The sequence below is a fragment of the Etheostoma cragini genome, chromosome 5, assembly GCF_013103735.1.
Source record: "Etheostoma cragini isolate CJK2018 chromosome 5, CSU_Ecrag_1.0, whole genome shotgun sequence".
Lineage (NCBI taxonomy): Eukaryota > Metazoa > Chordata > Actinopteri > Perciformes > Percidae > Etheostoma > Etheostoma cragini.
Genome location: NC_048411.1, coordinates 26,276,739 through 26,298,652, shown reverse-complemented (window position 1 = coordinate 26,298,652; position 21,914 = coordinate 26,276,739). Strand labels below are relative to the sequence as shown.

At 40.6% G+C, this 21,914-nt stretch overlaps 1 long non-coding RNA gene across 1 annotated transcript in view; it reads left to right on the top strand.

The window, feature by feature from the left end:
• Positions 1 to 16,882, top strand: part of LOC117945454 — a 24,975-nt gene extending 8,093 nt beyond the window's left edge. Inside the window, exon 3 of the long non-coding RNA XR_004656810.1 lies at positions 16,782 to 16,882. This is a non-coding gene — a long non-coding RNA (uncharacterized LOC117945454). The remainder of the gene's footprint in view (positions 1 to 16,781) is intronic.
• Positions 16,883 to 21,914: the final 5,032 nt, after the last annotated feature.

Here is a 21,914-nt window from a genome sequence, read left to right as displayed (position 1 = left end):
GTGTGTGTGTGTGTGTGTGTGTCTGTGTGTACTGTAGCTTGTGGTGGATGTGACTAAGCTGTGGCATTACGTAAAAACAGAGACAGGCAGTCAAAGTAAAAACAGCACAGCGCCACCTGGTTTACCTGTACTGTATGTGCCGCAACAAATGTTCTCAATGTAGACAGTGTTAAAGGGCTTAACACATCTATTGCAGTTTCTATAATTCAGGTATATTTCTGGCTGGATTTACAAGGTATGTCATTGTTATGGATGGCACCAGCATTGAAATCCATGCAGCAGGAAAACAAAGCTTTTGAGTCTGTATTTATTTGGAGATAGTGCCTTTGAATTCTGAGGAAATCAACACCTGTTTTTCTGTCATCATCATACCTGTCCTGGCTGAGCTATGAACTTTAAATAGTTAAATAGTAGTTTAGGAACCAGTATCAAAGTCATTGTGATTGGTTTGGAAAATTCTTGAACGATACCTTGCCCTACTGAATATTACCCTGAAGATGACAGTATGTTTGTTTTTTTAGTCTAATGTTTGACTATTGTATTCATACAAAACATACACATGATGAAATATACATATCATATCATGACAGACAGGGATGACAGTCTTTGACATGGTCCAGTTTCCTCTGTCATCACAGTTGATCTAATTGCTCAATATTGTTGAATTTAAGTTAATCACAATAATATTTTGCCTATTTTCTTGAACTGAGAGAATGTTTTTATCCCTTTAAACTCAATTAAATATTGGTCTGTTAATAATGGTCTGACTAATGACGTGTAGACTGTACCATTAATGACGAACTTGCATGTTTTGTCACAAAAACCAACAGAACTGCAATTGTTTAAATCCTGATCACTTCAAACTCTTATTTTGCTCTTCACTCAGGAAGTTACCCCAGCTTGTTCTGTGTTAGAACTTTCTTAAACCACAGCTTCTACTACAACATGGATCATACAAAGGAAATACAGTTTCTTTTGTTTTGCCTCAGTGTGAAAACTGCGCTGTCACACATTTCCATATCAGCGAGGTAATTACCACTAACACACCTCATCAAATCTGAATAGTCCAGAGAACAACGACACACGAGTATAATTATCTGGCAAATCAAAGTCTAATCAGATTTTAATTAGAATGTTAATTCTTTTGCACGCCATTTGGTTTCAGTATATGCTACCTAACTTGGTGTGTCCTGAACAGGGCTCCATAAAACAGAGAGATCGGGAAAAAAAAAGAAAACAAGCACGTATTTCCCATTATTTGGGAAGTATGTGTATATGAGAATCCAGTGGCTTGGGAAAATAGTTGTGGGGCAACAATTTGTCATGGGGATTTTAAGCTGGAGGAGAAATCAAAAGTGACAGCTAAAACAACAACACTAATTTATGGAAGCAGTGAAGAGTTGAAGCTTATCATGAGAGAAACCCATGACAAAATGCAAAAGTGCAAGAACAAACTAGTATTTCTATTTGTTTAGCAAAAAGCATAGCAACATTTTTTAGCAACAATCTTCAAGGCACCTCAAGAAAACCAACCCAAAAAATACAAGTTGCCTAACAATAATAATAAAACCCATCAAGCCCTAATATCATCTAGAACTCATGTTACCTTAATCACTTTTAATTTAGCGAGATTTCTATCCTCTATATTGATTTTGTAAGATTTCTAGAGAACACCCATGACCTCTTTATTCTAAATGAATACTTTCTCATGCAGATTAGAGAAATGGTTCATCCTGCACAATAATAAAACAATTTTACTTACCACATCAAACAAACTCACATCTTATGAAGCCAAAGATCCTTATGTCTTTGCATCCACCACAGTGGATTTATAGCCTAGCTTAGCACAATGACTGGAATAACTTTACTTTGTTATCAACCTATTTGAAGCTTCAGTGTATCACTTTCTCATCTTAAAGAATGTCTGTTACATTCAAGCCATTGCCAAATGAGCTGATACAAGGCTTATTAAGACTATCAGCGTCACACAACTCTCTCTGTAGCTCTCAGTGTGGCTATGTTCAGAAGATTGTGTCTTTTGGCAATTTTCTCGCGCAGAAACTCGAGTGAAGATAACTACCTCTTCTGACAAATCCATCATGTTTTTTCAATCCTCCGGGTCCTACTTGGCTATTGTGTGGAGGAGGGGTGGAGGTTATACGCAATCACAGAAGGCTTGTATCAAGTGGACGCGCTGACAGTTTTGTGGTTTTTACTTTACAGATCTACGCACTATTGGTTTATTCAGTGCGTCTGAGTTTGCTACCTTTATCTGCTCCACTTTACCATCTTCAGCGTTAGACACAAGAACAAGAACCAGGACAGGATCAATCCATTCTTTTTAATGAATGCCTTCCTTGTGGAAAGTATCAAATATGTTGGAGATAAAGGGGGGTTTGGATGCTTCCAAAGCACAGCTGATTTTTTGATTGGTGTTTCCTGTAGTAGGAGGATCTGCAGGCTATATGAGAAGGGATCTGGAGCCACACCTACAATGTGGTTCCATTTTTTTCTCCTCTTTTACTCCATATCTTCTGTTAATTAGTTTAGTTATCTTTCTTCAATATAAAAATTGCATGTTGGGCTGAACCTAAAAGAGTAGATCCACTCTAACTCACAGATGGTAACAACCATTGACTCCTGACTCTTTCCAGTACATTTCAGACACTTCTAGTCACGCAGTGACAACACAGTAGTTTATTTCCTTACTGTAACTGATGGAAGAACAATTGAAAGCACTTTCTGTACAGCAAATATGTCTGTGCTGTTCTCCAAGGATGGAGATTGTACTGCTTTGTTCTTTGAAGGTCTTTGAAGTTTAGAACTGCTGCATGTTGATGATACTTTGTCAAGAAAGAAAAAAACCTTGTTATTGATAATTGGAGAGGCGTCAGAAAATCAAGGCACCTCAAGAAAACCAACCAAAGATATATTAGTCACAATAACAAAGATCCATCGAGCCCTAATGGCATCTATAACTCACAATTACCTTAACAACTGTTATTTTAGCTTGTTTTTTCTCCTTTGAGAAAGCATTGTTTGTCCCTAATGGCATCCTAAGTTGAAATTGAGTGCCTTGCCCACAAGTAAACAGCATCTATCAATCATGACTTGAGGCCAAGTGTTGAAACACACAAAAGCCAAAAGGGTGTGTGTATGTGTGTGTGTGTGTGTGTGTGTGCGTGTGTGTGATGAGTGTAGTAGGAGTAAGAAAACTCCTACCCCTGCCTGATATACAGTATGTAAATGGTAATTATGCACACAATGACTACTGTTGTTGTTGTTTTTAACAAGCCATGTTTCATTTCATAGCAACATGAAAGTCATCAACTGCTTCACATTGGCTTCACCAGTTACTGGTGTTTCAGAAGACATGCTGCCATGTTGTAAGATCAAATACTGCAGTGCTATAGGCCTATACAGGATGAGATTTGTTACTATTTCAACATGGTGTTTTGTTCATTGCAATGACTTGTGGTAGAGATGGACTTTCAAATAATTAGCTGGCAAAATGAACGCTAAATAATGAAGTTAAAAATAAAGTTAACAAAACACATTATGAATAAAGATCAGTTTTATTTTCAAAAGCATTCAAGGGGACCAATGTAACTGCAGGTTGGCCATGCCAAATTGTAGCGAGAGAAAACTGTACATTGAACTGTCATATAACACATCAGAAAAACAAGGTCAAAGTCAATATGACTCTGTCTGGACATTAAGGACATGGCTAGTTGGAGTGGTAGACACAGTAGTATCTTCTGTTTTAAAGTCCTCATAAGCCCTCTTCCAAGCCAAGCTGCTAGACTTTCAAGTATTTTTATACTAACCAATGTAGAACAGGTTTGGATTTTGTCAAGTACTAAGAGGCTATATGTGTGCCAAAAGAGCTAATGGACACATTCTTAGAACTTCTATAGATCATCATAGATCAGAAAAAAGTACACTAAAAGGAATCCAGCCTTTAAAAAGTCACAACATTTGAAAATTTTCCTTTCAAAACTTGTAATATTTTTTAGATAGATGAGTACTTCCAATGCATAGACCAAAAAATAAAACATTCAGCATGGCAGTTCAAGGCCTATCTGTTGCTGTCTTAAGCATGATTGTCCATGCCATAAGTGGCCGAAAGTTTATACCTGTGCGTTGGTGTGTGCATGCGCGTCAGGAGTGTGTGGTAGAGCGAGAGAGAGTGACGTGTTTAGCTTCAGAGCGAGTAGCGACTCTGTGCTCTGGAGGCTAAGTGAGAGAAACAAAGTCTGCTTTCTGACCACTATGGGAAATCTGTTGCAGGAAAGTTAACCCTATCCTTGATTTCATGTTGTTTATGGAGAAGGAGAACCAGGAAACGAGTCAGGGGAAACGCAACTTTACCAAGCCACGGCCGACCAACGAGCGTCGCCGCAACGCGTAGTTACATTTTTCAAAAGGTGCACTTCAAGCTATGGTGTTGGGTCTGTGTCTCCACGTACCTATGTACGTAGCCAGAGTGTAGATTTAACGCATAAGCATGAATCCCGCTTTACTTATTTGACAATGTGCTGTAAATTGTCCTGGTCTAAACTTGATAAATGTTTTTTCCTTTCAAGTTCACAGCAGTCAAGTCTTAATTGTTGTTGCTCAAGTCCGACTCAAGTCTGAAATCTAAAGCCACTATAAGGCCCTTATTGAAAAACTGCCATCTTACAAAACTCTTACAAAATCATTACAACACTTCTCTGTTCCTCAGACGGACATTATCAGACTAGCTCTACGGACTGGCTTTTGCTTTATGTTTCCCAAGTTTGGTCTGACTCTGAACTTGGAAAAACTGCCCCTGACTCCTGGAACAAATTCCAGCACTTTCTTAAAATCAACTCAACTTTTAAACTTTGTCTTTTTATCTTTCTGATGATGGTATATTTTTTTCTGTGTTGTTGTTAGTCTGTTGATTGTCTTTGTAATTACTTAATGACATTTCCAATGAGTGCCAGCCCTTATTGATCTTTCGAGTTTAAATAAAGGTTGAATGAAAAAATACAAGTCTCTGTTGCATCCCCACTTTGTGACTTAGCTTAGGCAATTGTAACAATATGAAAAAGGTTGAAGCCCTGATCAAAACAAAACATGTTTCAGAAGTACACAGTAAATATCAAGATGTCCATGTTCTGGGCGCCTGGGTAGCACACCTGGTGGAGCGCCCATATGTAGAGGTTTACTCCTCGATGACTCTGACCTGCAAATTCACATGATGAAGATGTATGTTCGAGCTGACTTCTTGTGGGTTTGCCCTACACTACAAATCCCTGCATGAAGAGCCTCAGCTAAAGCAGACAATCTTCACCAACTCCTTGCTCCTCGGAGGCAGAAGAGTGTCTGGTGTTTTTTGTCCCCAACGTCTCCTTCCAGGGTTAAGGAAAGGGTTAACTGCCTGGAAGGCAACGTTGGAGGCAAAAAACACCATTGAGCAGGCAGACGTTAGCGTTTAGAGACGGACAGGAAGCGAGGCATCGTCCAGATAATGAAAAACGTCCACGTTTGATTCTCTCAGCTTCTCCTGATAATTGTGCTTGATTCCTCCTTTGTGTTTCACGCATGACTCCCCACTCATACCAGGGCCCGTTTATGAAGACGTGCTCATTTCCCCCTATCAGTGACAGCAGAGTTCAGTGATTAACAAATTAAGGATCTTCTTTGCCTTAATCTGTCTTGAGGCTTTTTTTTCAGCTGGCTCGTGCAGCAACATGTTTGGCAGTGACAGCACCTCTGCTCCAATGTTTAATTGGATTAGAGGGAAATCGGGATAAATACACTCTTAGACGGGGCGTCGAGGAGGGCTGGATGAGGAGAAAACAGGTGATGAAGTCGTTTCAGAATTACCTTTTCAACTTCTTTTACTGCGCTGTTGAGACATCAAGGATTTCTTTGGCGTGGAGTATCATGGGAGGAAGTGAAAGCCTGTGTGAGGACGTATGGATTAATTTCGGGGAACATTAGGCTGAACAGATTAATGTCAAAGTAGGAACATTCAGCGGTGTCCTGATGTTCAGCAGTGGGGATACTGCAGTGCATGGTTTTATTAAAGTTGAGTTGGTCCAAGACTGAATGTGATGGGATTGAAGATATTGCTGAATATCTTTTAAATCTGACTCTTTTTATGTTGCTATGTGATGAAGGTTCTATCCATTTAACCACAATATCAATCTGTCTTTTTAATCATGTCATTTTTGGATGAGTGTGTGAATATAAATCATCATTTTGAAAGTAAATAGTAAACACTGAAGTCAAACTATTTTTTGAAGATTGATTGTTGTGGCCCAAGCAAAATCATTTATATTCTGGGCATGCGTTGTTTCCTCAGAGAAGTCATAAAACAGTTGGGCAGCAGATTTAAACAAAGTGTTTCCAAAATCTGTAACTAAAAAACTCTGATTTTCATTGTCAGGGCCAGACAAAACACACCACACAAAAAAGTTTAGAGGTTGGGATTTTAAATGCTTCTACACAAGCTCGTCTTCACCAATTATTCAATACCAATAAATGTTTAATACAGAAAAATCATCTTACTCACTTAAACTCCAAAACCTACCTCCAAAAATCTATTGTTTGAGTCTCCAAAGGCACGGAAACATTTGTGGAATCTTGATTACACAACAGTTACTGATTTCAATGTTGACCTGGAGTCATGGCAAAAAAGTTCTTAAACCACTCCTCCAACATAATCTTCTACTCTGCTACCTGTGCTATCCATGTGCCGAGTATGCCCCAAACACTTATATTTTGGTCAAAATTGACCAGTTATGACACAAACAAATGGCTAAATACATGGCTGCAGTTTGTGGCCAACTGAAACGGCTAAATGTAACCAGCTCAAAAACAGTAACATATTAGAGCTGTCCAAGATAACTACAGCTGCCGCCCTCTGTTGAGATTTTATTTGATGGTAACACTTTAACTTATAACTGTTTTAATTTTGACAGATAGATAGCTAGATAGCTAGATAGCTAGATAGATAGATAGATAGATAGATAGATAGATAGATAGATAGATAGATAGCATCAGCATTCGCCACAACACCTGCTTTCCCAAAACCTGACAAACAGTGCAGTTGAGACACCGCCGCCAGTCTGTTGAAACACAAACATCAGTTTGCATCCATCTCTGTCTCACTCTCCCACTGGCCTCCCATTTTCTCCCCTCCCTCCTCCCCCCTCTCTGTGTTTTATTTACTTGGCTGACGACATGCACTGGCAGGCTTGTCCATCAAAAGGCACCTGCTCCTGGTGATTGTTTGCTCACCTTCCTGTCCAGAGCGCTGCAGATGAGTGTCAGCAATGTTTCGCTTTCGCCACCTTTTTGTTTTTTTCTCCGCTCTGATGAAATGTCTTCAAGGCTGATGGGCCGCCTGTGCAAACATCAGGTCAGTGTGGCGTCCTGAGGCATGTTTGTATCTGTAGTAGTCACTGAATTTCATCATTGCATTGTATGATGTATGAGTGTGTCATTTGGGAATTCAGAGCCTTGCTCAAAGACATTTCATAATGAATGACTGTTACTTGACACACATTATTGTACATTGGAAAGCATATCCAGAAAGCATATTTCTTTACGCCATTGGTGCAATAATTATGTATATGATGGTAGCGGTCATTGCTGTAATTCCAGCAGTAAGAAAATTGGCACAGTAGATGACAATATTGCACAGAAACACATGTTCTGTGTGAGTGACATTTTACATTATTTATTTATATTTTTCACACGTCATCATCATATCATCATCACATCAAATATCAGAAGGTACACTGATCACATGTAGACCGCGTGAAATGGGGAACTAAATTCACATGCTCTCCTCACAATTTCCTCAGGGAGATTCTCTTTTGTTGAGTCGCGAACAAATTCTGTTGTCATTTGAAGCAAAGAGTTAAAAAAAGTGTTTGTGATCAAGGTCTAGTACTAAAGTAGTAGATCTAGTACTTTCAGTGGGGGATGAACAAGTGGATTTAGCAGTGCTGAACATCCCTGGCTGGTCAACCATGAGCACCACATGTTTTTAACACAGCTGGAACACATAACAGAAGAGAGAGGAGGAAAGAGGTTAAATTAAGGGAAAAATTGACACTGGAAAGACTCATGGCCTAATATCAAGGTGTATGCACAACTGTAAAAGCTGGCAAAAGAGTTTGAGTCTTTTTTTCTTTCTTTCTATAAAACATTTCATCACATGTTGCAGGCACTAGGCCCCAGTCATAAGAAATAAAAAAAAAAAATTTTAAACGGAAAGACCACATGACACAATGGTAATTTGCACTTCCTCCTACTTTAACTGGCCTAATTCACAGCTCTTGAGAGCGAGTTGATAAAAAACACAAAAAAAACCACTTCAAACTAATTTTGTAGTTCCTCATCTGTGTGCTTCTCAAACTTTTAAGTTCCGATATTTACAGGATATTTTACTGGGAAATACTGGTTCTAGAGAAACTAGCCCTACAAGATGATGACTGTGTGCTTGCATGTATTTCACTGATTCACTTCTTCAAATGATGAGATACTCATTATTTTAAAAATCCATAAAACAAGGTCTCAGAAAAATTAGTTAAAGCGCTATTAAGTGACATACAACCTTTGTCCACCTCTATAGGCAAACAGATGCCAATACAACAACCCAGAGAGACTTAATTTCTACTGATACAAGTCTTCTTACGCCTTCATTGGCAGGAGCTTCCAAAAGAGAAAACAGACTGGAAAATCACTACTGAAATCTAAGCACCTGGTGGACACAATAGGCCCCATACACATGTCAATGCCATTTTGTTGCAAAAGGGCAGCAAATATGTTCCTGTAAGCTCTTTAGGTTGAGATTTAAAGTCAACACTATGTTTGCATTGAAGGTCTGTGTTAGAAATGTGCTGTTTAGAGTAAAATGTGAGTTCAGATAAAGTAGTCAATGGGAGATTAGGATTACTTCCAAAATATCCAAGTGTGTATTTGACTGAATGAGTACATAAGAGGCAGAGAAACAGTGATTGGAACAAAGAAAGACAAAGCGAACGAACAGCCAGAGCGCAGCCGCTGATGCGAAACCAAAATGGACGAGGCTTTCCAGTAGCTGTTGCTTCACATGTCAGGCTGCGGCGCTGCTGAACACTGACGGAGGCTGATTGGTGAGGGCCATCCCTTTACAGCTTAATGACTGTCCCACAGCACCCTGTCCCCTGGGGGGCAAAACACTTTTTTTTAAAGAAGAATAAATTGCATGAGCCTTGTTGTCGCTTAAGTTGGCAGCAAATAAGTGCCAATGCAACCCACAATCCTTGTCTCTCACCCCCCCCCCTTGTTCCACCAGCCCCGGTTCAAACTGCCCCGGGGCTCTTGGAGCAAGATAGCGAATCACAATTGCTGTGTTCACAGTTCATCTTGCCGATGTTTTTTCCAGCCTGTCATGGGAGTCTTTGCACTTTTCCAGCGTTAGAAGAAAACTTGCTGGCACATTGTTGTTTTCTCGTGGCTCAGGAGAGGGTTTGACCTCACAAGACCTTGCAGGTAGACAGGTGCTCCAGTGAATGTATCACAGCAGAACATGCTGCATGAACGGTGGCGTTACACTTTAACATTAGTTAAATGCATTTACAATAAAGATCACATACATGGCTTAAGTATGGCTTCACTGTAAGCCTTTTAAACATAGTCCAGTATAACCTTTTCAGGGATTGAACACTTCTGTTTTAACACCTGTGGTCAGGAAATTGTTTTCGCCACTCTGTACAATATTGTTTCTGGTGACCATGATGCTATTTCTTATAATAGTTTGCATTGTTGCAAAATTAGAAGTGCACACTATCTTTCATTTTCCTCTTTGCAGAGAGATTATATTTCCATTTGCATCTGCTTGTTTGGCAGCAGTGGAATGAGAACAACAGTTTTTTTGTTAAATGTAACTGAATGTTTGACCATTTGTCAAGGAGCAAGTTATCAGTTTTTGGTGCTGATCCAGGAGTTACCCAAATGCCCTGAGTTGAGTTGCCCTCATTTTGTTTTCTCATGGCACTTACTTAAATAAAAAAATGAAAAAATCTGCTACTTGCTCACAATTGTTTTCTATCACCGTTTCTTCGGATGCAGATTTGGATCTAGAATGAAAATCTTTTCAGAAGCAAACTTTTGTTTTCAGTCTCATTCCAAAAATGTATCACTAAATTGTGTTGAAATTAAATTACAGTTGTAGAATTTTAGGCATTAAGCCAATATAGCAAGCATTTTCACATTTACAGACATGAACAAGAAGCCGTGAAAGTGCTCTGAATATGGACATTTAAACTCCAAAAAACAGCAACTAAATGGCCCTTGATAGAAACAAGGAACAAGCGGTTTGACTTTGCAGCAAACATATGTAGTTTCTTTTTAGTAAATCCAGCAAATACTCTTTTCATTCTTTTCTGTGTGTATAAAATGCAAATACAGTTATACTAGACACATATATTTTAAGTACGTTTCATTATACTGCAAGAATGTGCAGTTTTGGTAAAGATGTGCACATGTTTTTCTTTCGTGATTTTACCACATTGTATATTCTTCTAATCATATTATTTTGGGTTGGTTGCATTGTTGTTGAGCTCAAAATTTAAGGTAATCTTCCTTTTTTCTAGTTTCCAACATTCCAAAAGTGTCTTGCTTTAAGATTGTATGCTAGATTCATGCCTCAGTTATACACCCACTTCCTCAAAAACTACCTTTCAAACACGTTTCATGTTTAAGGTGTTTTAGATTTAATTATAATTATTTATTTATTGTTACTCTGAACATGTCTCCAAAATCAGAGATGCAACTTGATGTTACATGTGATGAGATATTCATATAATCTGCTCCCCTGGCTTTGGCTTAATAAATGAAGAAATCCCCCCTGTTCTCAGTTCTTTAATGGATTTACCTAAGCAGTCACACTTGAGTTCACGCACGACATACCTCCTCACTCAACTTGACAAGGTTGCCGGTCTGCATTTACTCTGATGACCAGGAGTATCTAACGCATGTGACAAAGTCCTCAGACAGACCAGGGTGGCGGTGGGGGGGGTCGGACCTCGCCTGTTCCCCCTCAGTGTCACATCTCTTGACAGCTGCCATTTTCAGTACCGTGCTTTACTCTCGTAGCCAGCCGACCGCCAAGTCGCCATCAACTTTGCTTTCTCACCGCCTTTTCCTGCTCAGGTTTCCAGATCGCAGACTGGAGAAAGCAGAGGCAGTTGCCGCAGTGTCGCCAGAGATTAGCAATTTGGGCTTGAGGGCCAGCAGGCCTCCACCCAAGCCTGAGTGATAGCTGGAGAAGATTAAGTGGAAAAACATCCTGAACTTTGTGCAGAATCAGAAAGGAGGCTAAGATGGAGAGGATGCTCTGCCTGATGCTGAATAGATCGATAAGACGAAGCCTGCCAACAAGGTTTAAAAACTAGTGTGAACATTAAACCCAAATGTAACAGACACACCGTTTCTTTTGTCAAATATAAACCTGATACTGCTGCAGAAAAATGTTCAAAGATATGGCATGTAGGCCTATGTTAAATTCCAGGGCAAGGGTATCCCTTTAACACATTTTCAAAGTGAAGGATGGAAGCTGTACTTTCTAACTTTGCGTTTTAAGAAAGTTCTTTTTCTAGCTCCTTTTGGAGCTTTCGATTGTATCACACAATCTTCCTCTGCAGATTAAGTTTGCTCAGTTGTCACGTGTGCAGTTGTTGATGCTTAAATTGCCAATTTTGGTGTGTTAAGCCAGAAAGCAATTATCATTTGTGCAAATTTGCCCCAAACAGCAAATGTATCCATTACACTTTAGCTGTAGGCCTATGCTAGCTAGAAGGAAGGGTTGACAGTGTCTCTTTAGTGTGTCTATGTGTTTGTGTTCAGCCTCTGACTGAAATCAGAACTCACCACAAACTCTTTTCTCTTCTTTTTGTTAGTCCTCTTTAGTCTTTCTGCTTTTTCCTTGTCTCTGTACATTTATGAAAAAGATTCATCACGCCCCAGGATATGCACACTTGTTTTCGGTGAAGTAAATGAACAGCATCAAATTGGAAGACTCTTGGAAAATTGGCATCTGGAACTCTTTGCCTGGAACTCTACCAAGTCTTGAGTCGAACTGTGTCTGGAACGCAGCCTTACTGCGCACGTGCGTCTCCCAACAAAGATGGTACAGAAGTGAGATGCCTCCCTCTGTAGCTAAAACAGAGAGCTCAACACACAGGGTGAAAAGAGGAGCTGCAGCAATGTGCAGTACAACAAATATGCCGTTTTCTGAAAGTGAAACCACAAAAACCTATTCTGGTACAACCTATTAATACAATTATGAACTTGAAAATGAGCATACTATGAGCACTTCGAAGAACCACAGGGCCTAAGCCTCAGCTGCTAGCATTGTGGAAGTCTGAAGTAAACTTAAACTAACTAAACTAACCCTTGAGAATCAAACGACACATGTTTGAATTGACATACTCTGTGCTATTCAGGGATATACTTGACTGCAAATAGGCAGCGGAACAGTGGTAACTTCACATTGATCACAAGAAGTGATGTATCAATTGATAAATGTGCTGGAAACATACAGTTTTGAAAGAAAAATATCTACTTGTCCATTTGTCCATCTGTTTTCATTTCCTGATGCTGAAAAGTAAAAGACCAAGAATTGAGTGTAATATTGGACAAAAGTTGACAGAAAATTCCCCTGCAGTGACAAACTGACAGTGTTGATTAGCAAAGTCACTACTCATATGAGCTAAGAACTGGCTGAGACACAAGTCAATTTCAGCGTCTTACAGTTCTCCGAAGTTTAATCAATAACCTCAGCTCATTCTCTCTAGCCAAGCCTGAGTAAAAGAAAAGCCTTGTTAGGTATTATAGGGAAAAGTATCAGCTCATTCATGAATAATCAAATCTGTCAAGGCCGCATAAGTGATATCAACCATTGTGTGAAGAACGTATTGTTGGGAGGACAGGAAACACAGATTCATCCAACGCCAGCTCTTGTAACGTAGAAAACAGCAAAACAAAAAAAAAAAACATCGACAAACTGGACCTACCCTCACACTGTCCTTAATTTAACCCTTGTGTTGCTTTCCCGTCAACAGCAGAAAAAACATAGGCCCCGTTTTGTTGTCCCTTCTCAGCATTTATCTAGCTTTTTCCAGATGTTTTGGTCAATGTTTCATCCCTTTTTTCAACATTGGTTTATGCTTTGCCCAACTGTTTGTCACTTTATTCCAACATTTTCTCTGCTCATTTCAACATCCCATATTTCTGATTTAAAAAAACTTTGAAACCAGGACAAATTGTTGACCCGAGGACAACATTAGGGTAAAAAGGAAGAAAGGATAGCAGCAATAATTCTGTTTGTTTCATATGGAAACAATTTGTCTTACTTGATACAATGGCATACCATTGTTATTCGGATATTTATTTTTTAAATTGTCCCGGTGATTGTCACAACTGGGCGATCCCGCTAAACGTACGTTAGCACGTTGAATGTGTTTCCATTCAAATACCTTACAATAGTGTGGCAACACCGTCGCATGGGGTGTGTCTTCCAACGCTGGTGTTTCATTTGCGCTCACGATAGTGTGACTGACCTGTACATCAATCCGCTTGTTGTTCGAACCTACTTACAGAATGACTGCGGAGAGCTAAAGGTTTTTGGCGGAAACTCATGCTTGTGAACTTTGGTTTTGCATTACGTGAATCTGTCTACATACTGTTCTCTACGTGTGCACCGCATTGTGACCATCAAACCATAATGATTTTGTCACCTAGCCTCACACTATAACAGCCTCAGTAAGTTTGGAGCTAGGAAGCGATTAGCTTTCCTTAACATCAAGACTAGGGTAGATGCTGAGGGAAAAAGCTATTCTGGTTCTCAGTGCTATGAAAACATTTAGATTTGAAGGGAGTTCCATGTTAAACTTGAGAAATAACAGTGCATCCATCCATCGACTGCATCTTTGTAGTGCTTCGGCTGGTTTACTGGCAACCTCAATGTGACAACAAGACTCCAGGAAATGTAAAAAATCCGACATTTGAACTATTGATAGAGAATGGGTAGCTGCTCCTAGTACTTATGTTAAGATAGGGTTACACAGCTCTCTGTGTGTTGAGCTCTCTGTGTGTTGAGCTCACTGTTTTAGCTACTGAGGGAGGCATCTTACTTCTATTCCATCTTTATTGGGAGTCACATGTGCAAAGCACCTAGCTCCGGACTACAAGACAGTCAGAAGCAGAGTAGAGCGAGGCAGAACAACTCTAATCCGCTACGCAACCTTCAGACTGAAGCAAGACGTTTCAGAGAGGTTAGTTATTTAAATGTGAACAAATTAATATTTCAAACGTTTTAATTCTGCACTGTCTTCTGGACATGGCAATACAACTATCTGAATTCTTCAGGCCTCCGCTCTGAATAGCTAGTTTTGAGGGCGTGCCACACTAGCAGTGTGTAACAAAGTGATGCAAAATGCCACACGTTTGTCAGGGAAGTGAGGGCTGGCACTACAATAGAGCGGTTTTGAGCAGTTTGTGAACAGTGTTTACTGTGAAATATGGAAACTCCCTTTGGAGTGGACTTTGTAACACAATATAAACGAAAGGGAAAAAGCCAACAAACATACTGTTATGTATGAATGTTACTGTTGAGTTTTCTGAAAGTGGGTCTACACTTGTATGTTTTGGTTTATTGGCATTCTATGAACTGATTACAAAAATCATTTGTGGGAAAAAGAAACATTTATTTTCAAAGTTTGACGCTGTCAGATACAATTTTAGTTCAGCTGGCCCCCGTATCTTCTGTTAAAGTCCCCTCAGTGTCTTTACATCACTCTGTGATCATCCATTGGACCATCAGCTGACACGCTCCATCTCAGCCTGGAGACATGTCCCTGTAATGTACACCAGAGAGCCGCATCATCTTCCTTCACACAGGATCCCTTTGAGGACAGCCACAGCACAGCACAGTTCTTTCATAAAGACTACTGTGTGAACTTTTAATGCGATTACCGGCCTCATAGGATGACATGAGTCCAGGCCACGGCGTCCGTTTTCCCAAAGCGAACATAAGAGGTTTAGATGGATGGTAAGCAAATACCCCTGCACATCCCTCCTGGCAATCACTCGTCCATCTCTGGTCATCCTCTAATTTTCAAAGGGTCACTATTCTAATATTAAAGGGCTGTGACAGTAATGAGCGTTGCGGATGTGTGGTCCCTGGATGCAGGATTAAATGGGTGCATTTACAATACCAGTAAACTTGGGCCAATCTCAGCAATATTTAGCCGGACGTTGAGTTGCACTGCCTGAGCCTCAAGTCATGTTAGCTTAACACCAAACGCCACTCAAGTACAAGGGGGTGGGGAGGTGTGTGTGTGTAACGCCAATGTTAGAAGCTTAGACTGGAACCGAGGACAAACATTGGGTCACGTTCTTGGCTTAGCAGTGAAACATTTGCTGTTCCCACAATGTCTTTTGCTCCAACTTCCTCAAGCAGTTTGAGTGGATGCATCTGAGTGCCGCTTCAGTTTTCCCAATTCTGGAGTTGATTAACCAGGGACTAATTCATCCCTGCTGCAATTACAGCAGATTGCTTAATTTACACATGCATTCATGAAGCCTCTTGTGCCTTTGCAACAACTACTCTGCAGGAGTTTTGTTTTTGCACCACATTGTGCGACGGACTCCCTCTCTGATTTTGACATGTACTTGTTTTATTTGATAATCAATTGGGTTTCATTCTAAACTCTTTCTTATGAAACAATCAGGGTACGATTACATATTGTCCCCTTTCACTTTCTGATACCTTCTTTTCTTTTGCACACTTTATTTCAATCTCTGCACACTTGAGGCCAAGTATATGAGACCAATTAAAACTCAGAGCTGGGTCCTCCAACCATCCTTTCTCCTGGCAGGCATCCTGGTAACACGTTGCACATTCTTTGCTCCTTAAAGCCTTGCCGCTCTCCGAACCATTTCCAAAAAAAACACATAAGACAAACAGGGACTGGTGGCTTGGGGTGCATGCCAGGCTCAGACAACAACAAAGACAAAGGAGCTCACAGTGGGAATTAGGGGATTTCCCAGAGAGTGGAGAGGAGGATGATGGCGGTTATGAGGTGAATTTGCTGTGAAATCTCCCCCATGTAGAAAGTGTGGAGGACAACGCTGTCTGCTTAGCCTTGACGTGACAAGAATGAGGTCGATGAACCCTGAGTGCATGACCCCTAGGGAATAAGGTGCCCTCCGGGTGAGGCAGTACTTCGTTAAAACCAGGGGTCACTCATTAAGGGCTGGATCCTTCCCTCGGCTCAAACATCTTGAAGGAGAGGGGGGCTTCAAAACGATTATGGTCAGACATGGTTATCCATGTCAACCAGGGTCAGAAGTTAAAGGATCCCTGGAGACTGCTGGCATGTCCCAGGATGGTGCTCCTGCCTTTAGCTCCCTGCAAGGCACCATTTGAAGTCCAGAGGGATCATTTCCTTATTAATAAATGCCAGCAATCAATAAAGTCATATCGGACTTAAATAATTTGGAAGAAAGGAGTGAGTTAGGTGTTTCTTCCGGCTTTCAGCCTGGGGTTTAAGACCCCTCAAATGCTCCAAAGTTATAAAATTAAATATGAGACATGGTGGACCTGGACTGTAAAAGTGCATTTACTCAAGTAATTTACTAAAAGGTGCCCTGCCACATGTATTTCATTACTTTGTTGTAATGTCTAAAGTTCTACCAGGACCCTGTACCATCCATTAATGGAAAAAATGCCTTGGTTACCTTGTTCCCAGACATTCTTTTTCAATGCAGGACTTTTAGTTGTAACAAAGCAGTTTTACAGTATGGTATTAGTGCTTTTACTCAAGTAAATGAGCTGAATACTTCTTCTACCACTATAAAATAAAAATAAAATAAAATACTGTGCTCAAACGTGGCAATAAAAGCCTTTTTATTGTGTGATAAAACCAAACATCATTACTTATGTCAAAGTGATGATGCAGCAGGACACACAAAACATATACATTTCAATCTGAGGATAGTTGGGGTAAAATGGCTGCTTTTTAATAACTAATTAATAGTTAACCCCAGTTTATCCTCCATTCATCCTGCAGAGAAGTAAGTCTTGAGGACTTGTGGATTAAAAACAGCTGCCCTAAACGCATGGCCTTTTAATTTATCGTCAGCTGCTAAAAAACAAACACATCTTAATTTCTTTCCAAATCAGATGAACTCCTGCATGAGTTCCCATTGGGACCGCAGCCAGAGCAACAGTGTGGTGAAAAAGTGTCACTTTCACCACAGCTGCATCTGTGCTGCTTTCGCGTCTCTGTGGCCAAATGCAACTTACACTTCCAGTTCTGCACTTGCTGCTCACGACCGTCCATGATGGAGGTCCTCCTCACCGAAGCCTCTTTCAAGTCACTGTCAAAGCAGCTCCCCAGCTCTCGGAAACAGGCTTTTTAAATTCCTCTTTTGAATATTTCTCACCAGAGAGGTCCATGAAAAAACTTTTTTTTGCCCTTAAAGAGTGTCTTCGGAGTCTGCAGGGGTTTTCATTTTCTTGTTTTTGTTGAGTTTTTTAGTCCGTCAGCCAACCCTTTACCCCCCTGAATTATCCTTCTCTGTTCTGTCTCTGTGTGTTTTTGTCTTTTTGAGATGAAACTTTGATGCACTAATGGAACGCCAAGCTCTCCCTGTGCAGGGAGTCTGAGAGGGGCCACACACACCCCCAAACACACACATCTGTACACACTCCGGATACCCTGCACTTAGCTTCTGTAGCCCACGATTTGCTTTAAAGGGAGCCCCCCCAACCCTCACATACACACATACACACACACACACTCTGCTCTGATTGCCGGGGGTGAGGGGGTTGTGTTGGTGGTGCTGACAGCCGCTCCTCAAGGCATTCCGCATTTGTCATCTTCATCTCACAAGTTTTTCTCTTTTTGCTCTCTGTTACATCAAAACAGCCCGTCTCTTCCCTCCCAAAACATTTTCAAACAGAAGTTTGAAATTAAAATTGGTGACATGAGCTTTATTCACGCAGGACTAGTGTGATGTGGAGACCTCATGCAATTCATGCATTACAAACTCTGTGTTCAAAGATGCATGTAATGACATTCACTGAACTTTTTGAGCAGCACTGAAATGTAACAAAGTAAAGATTTTTAGAGTTCTATCCCTACTGTTTTATGGTTTGGATTTTTAGGGTCGCTGCCTCCAATCATCACTACAGGAAAAGAAAAAGCACAAAAAAAATATGCAATTCAAATTCTTATCAACATTGGACGTTTGTGAATGAGGCCATGCCGGGGCCACATTTTAAACATTTTAGTAGAGGGGTTAATTTTCTTATAATTCTGTAAACAAAGTTAGAATTATGAAATCAAAGTCCAAATCGAAACGGAAACAAAGTTAGTAAAAAGTCTGTACACAAGAAGAGTTCAGACGTTTGTCTGCCATTTTATGGAAAAAATAATATCACAGTACCAGCCACAAAGGTGAATAAGATGAATACCACTTCTTAGTCTAAACAACTTTGAGGATTTTATTATCAGAATTCCCTCTTTCCTTTCCATTTTCTGATTTCACCTTCAACAAATATTCATACCAGAGCTGAGTAAAAGCTGGTTTCTTTTTGCCATAGAGTACCTAAGGAACATTGTGGCAAAATTTGAAATCGATAAATAACAGACAACTGATTCTGTCATTATTACAATCACCGAACACCTGAGACAACCGTTAGTAGTCGTAGCCTTGTGTGCAATATTAGAAGAATTGCCTGACCACACGCAGTTCCTGTTTTTGTTTGATATCGATTGGATTCACTGTTTTAAATTTCCTTTACTTAGAGCAACATTTTCCTTTGTGTTATTATGAAATTGCGCTTACATCACTCTGACAAAGCTTAGATTAGTGATTTATTTACTAACTTTTTAAACTGTGTAAGTCAGTGTGTTTGAATTATCCCGGTTATGTTATTATATGAGACAAGGAAGCATTTGAAGAGTTTGGAGGATGTTGCCTTGCCCAGACAGAGGCAGACGTGCAGCTCTCTTCCCAAAGTGTGTTTTTGTGTGCTGGGTTGTGAATGGGAGGATGCCCTGAGGGCAGAGGAACCCGGAACATTAAGCCGTGCCATGGCGGCTCAGCGCAGTTCTGAGCCTTGAGCAGCTCTGGCAGCTTGCCTGGGGTAGAGGTGGTGCCGGGGGTGGCACAGGTTTGGAAAAGGCCCCTCAGCTCGCTCCTCTCCACTCTTGTGGGACACACAACCCCACTCCCTGTCCGAGGCGATGGAGATCTTTTTGTCACTTTTATTTTTGGAATCACAGACGCCGCAGAAGGCTTTGTTGGCCTAAGTGGCCTTTAGCTGACTGCAGCAAGAACTAATTTTTTATGGAAGATGGATGCAAATGACCGGGTCGTGTTCAGCGGCTGGGCAGTCTTTGTGATTCAGACTGAGTGTGTCCTCATTCCTTTGAAAATGTCCCAAAATAGTCACCGTTGGTGCACACGCCAGGTTGTTTTTGGCTCCTGAGAATTGAGCTGAAAGGCCAAAAACAGAGGATTTACATGACAGAAAATCTTCAAAAGGAACCTGCGTCTGCTCTGTGTTTGAGTGCTACATGGTCAGTACAAACTAGGGCAATATGAGAGACCAAATCAGCAGGGATCACAATAAAAAAGCTCCTATCGGCACAAGTCATTTTTAAAGCTTCTGTGTATTTATGTCACGTTTCCTACCTCCCTTACATCAGCTGTATTGAAAGAATTGTCACTTTGTCTGAACAGGAGAGGCAGATCTGAGGACGTTGATGTCCAGCTTTATTATTTAATCTCAGCTAAGTGGGCAACAACCCTTCATGTCTCAGCTTGTATTAGGCTGTTGTCATGGTTGTCTCTTAAGTCCAGACCAAAGATCTGTATTTTTTTCAATCATTTGGAAGGTTGGTTATCATAACAACCCCCTGCAGTCCCTCATTCTGTAAATGTGAAGCCAACTATAAAGCCCCATTTCTGACTGCGTTTCTGCATTTAGGGCCAACTGGAGCGTTTCAAGGCCATTTTCCCCCGACAGTCAAGTATGTATCAAGACAGTTTGGGGCCCCCCACAAAATGTTGTGAGGATCACAGCCCCACAGAGTCTGTATCAAACAAAGAAAATGGCTACTAATTTGTATGTTTTCAGAAAATGCAACATACAGCAATTACTTCCCGTCTCAAACAGTTGAAGATCCTGGGTGTAGATTCAACGGAACCAAGACCATTGTTCTGGACCCCACCCAGGTGTGACAGCATCTTTCACACTTAAACAATTGTACCAATACAGCCACAGGTTCAATCAGCTTAAGTGTGAAAACGCCCTTAGAGAGCGATCCCACCTACACTACATGAGTTTTTTTTACATTTCTGTATTTAATTCATTTTTGTTCTCAAACGCTAACCAAAGCTTGAAAACAAAGTCATTCAGAGACCAATAGGACTTTGTTCCAAAAGGATAGATGGTCACATTTTAATCATTGGCTGACAGTGAAACCGACCAACAGCAGCCTGAGACCCAACACATGACCACAGACTTTGAAATGCAACCAACTTTAACTTTCTTGCTAATGTCCCTTTGTTATCTAGGGTGGTCCACCTTGGTTTGGAATATGAGTCACCAAACAAACATCTTTTGGGGTAAACAATTTTACAGGGTGGTTAGCTGCAGCTAACGTGCCTGCAAATGTCACATTTTATGACTTGAAATACTAAGTGGTGTGATCACCAGCTGTCAACGTAAGTCCTGATGAAACGTGGTCTGTACTTGGACCGGGATCCTTTTTCAGACCCCGTTCACCTTACCTGTGTTTTGGCCAGAGAATCAAGGGTTGAAATGTAATTTTACAACTCTCTTCGCATAATCAAAACCCTTTCCTGGAACTTCCAGTATTTACTTGCTTCAGAACTGAGTAGTGGTCAATTCACTATTTAGCAGCAAGGGCAGGGAAACCGGCTCAAATGCAATGCAGGAGGCACATAAGGCGGCAGGTATGACTACGAATCTCAATCAACTAATAATGATAAGAAGTCTAAGTCAAACAGCAGCTGGGAGGTATAGTTTAATTTTTTAAATGATAGTACAGTACCTTTTTCATTTTCATTTAGCAACTACAAGCAGTGAGAGATGTGTGTTTATTAGTCTGGGTTGTTTACACTGCTGCTGGTACACATTATATTGTTATTAGTGGCTGCACAAAAATTGTCAATTCAAGTTGGCATCAGCGGAATGTGCTGTTTTGCACCAAATTGAAGTGAAAAGGAAACCCTGCCCATTCAGCTCAAGGTGTCACTGTTAGCAGTTTTTAGAACTGGGGGGGGGGGGATATTGTTTTGTAATCTGTCAAAAAACGCTCTCTCTGTTTGCACCTCTGCATGCCTTCTCTACAAATCTGTTCAATACAACCATTTAAACATAAACACAAAGAGCACCCTGTTATTGTTTCCTCATGTGTGAAAATTGCACCTCAAACATCGCTGTCATTTCCTAATCCATTATCAGCCTTTTTTTTTTATTGCTCTCCAGGTGTGCTGACATGCATAACCTAATATGCAAAAAGGAATTTGAGCTCCTGATTTAGCTTCTGTTGGTTGAAAAGGGACAATTGTGGCTCGCTGCCCCTGCTGGCTCAGCTGTCAATTAGACATGTACACCAGCCCGCTCCATGAAACAGGCGCGTGGTATTGTTCTCACTTGACCAAACAAGCCGATCAATGCTAGCAAATGTTTCTGGATCTGAACGCGGCCATTTTCTCTTTGCCTCTCTCCCTTCCTATTTCTTCCCCTCTTCTTTCTCTTTCTCTCTCTGTATCTTCTCTTTGTAGTTAGAGCACCAGAAGCTGTGGAGAGAGGAGTCCTAGCCAGCCAACAAAGCTATTGA